Source organism: Pagrus pagrus (assembly GCF_965226575.1).
Source record: "Pagrus pagrus genome assembly, chromosome: 24".
NCBI lineage: Eukaryota > Metazoa > Chordata > Actinopteri > Spariformes > Sparidae > Pagrus > Pagrus pagrus.
The window spans coordinates 7,852,242-7,853,940 of NC_140206.1; positions in this window are offsets into that span (position 1 = coordinate 7,852,242).

A 1,699-nucleotide genomic window follows, 5' to 3' on the forward strand; every position below is an offset into this window, starting at 1 on the left:
TTTGATTTATGAGAGAATACTCAAAAAAAACACAATCGGTCGTTTCCTGGACTTTTATCTTTCACGCTCACTTCAGATCTTCTTTTTCTAGTATTTCCGTCCCTTCCTGACTCTCGGCTCACCAGATGGAGAGGGGGCGGTGAGTGTGTGGTTGTGTGTGTGTGTAATCATGCATGCATGGTTACCCATGAGTTTGCATATTTACATCTCTTGCACATTTTGTCCTTATAGCTTCCTCTGCTTCACTGAGATTTTAAGAAAGAAAGAAAAAAGATCACTTGCAGACCAGCAGGGACAGTGGGAACCACTGATGCAACAAAGTGACATTTAGGGAGTGAATAAAGTGAATGAGGGGATAACAGACGCCATAAAAACAATCATGTGTCATCAGGAGAGATATTTAAGAAGTATATCAGACCATGAGGATCATTTTCTCTACAGTCAGGAGCAGGTTTAGGTGCCAAAAAGCGTTTTCTGGCAACATTTGGGAGCAGATACTTGCAATCTGACAGCACCTGTGCATCTTTTTCATATCCATAAGCAAGACAGTGCCAAGTTTAAACAAGACATCCAGTGTTTCCCAGGCTTTATTCCTTCCTCTGCATTTTCAACATGTGCAGATGTGTTGAAATCAAGAAGTTGTGTTTGAAAAGAGACAGATTTTGGGAACCGATATTCAGATTTTTGGCTTTAGTGTTGTACAGTTACACAAAATGGCACCGTTTCGGAGGCAAGTATTGATATTTTTGATAGCTTGAGTTTTACAAAATGGCAAGACATGTTACCATTGTGGGAACTAATGTCCAGATTTTTAGTTGTAGTATTATTAAATGGCACAAAATGGCACTAATTTAGAAGCAATTTCTTTACAATTTTAAGCTTCAGCATAAGAAAATAGCGTGGAAGGTTAGTGTTTTGGGAACTATTTTCCAGATTTTCACATCAGTCATACGAAATGGCATGAAACGACAGGCTACTATTTTGCAACCAACAATTTTGGGAACTAATGTTCAGACCTTTAGCTTCAGTATTATAAAATTGCACAAAAAAGCACTGTTCGCAAGCAAATATTAAGATTTTAGCTTGATTTTTTAAAAATGGCATGAGCTTTTATATTACGGAAACAATTTTTTATTCATTTTAAGCTTCAACGTTAGAAAATAGTATGAAAGGTTAACATTTTGGGAACCAATATCCAAATAGGATAGGCTACTATTTTGGCACCAGCTATTCCTATTTTTAGCTTAAGTATTACAAAATGGCAAGAAATATTTCTATTTTAAAAGCAACTACTAGCATTTTTAGCTTCAGCATTAGAAACAGTAGTAAATGTTACTATTTTGGGAACTAATATTCAAAATTTTTTGCTTAAGCATTACAAACTGGAATGAAATGATACAATGTTACAACCATTTTCAGCATAAGCGTTACAAAATGGTATAAAACATCACTACATTGGGATCATTGTGTATATCACACTATCATTTTCTCCACAGTCGGTGGGTTTAGGTGCCAAAAAGCGTTTTCTGGCAACATGAGGCAAATAAATCGAGTCTGACGTTGCCTTTGCATTTTGTTAATATACATAAAGAGACGGTGCTATAAGCTTTAACAGTGAGGAGGAGAGAGAGAGGGAGAGGGAGAGGGAGGGAGGGTGTGCACGAGGGCGAGAGAGAGAGAGAGAGAGAGAGAGAGAGAG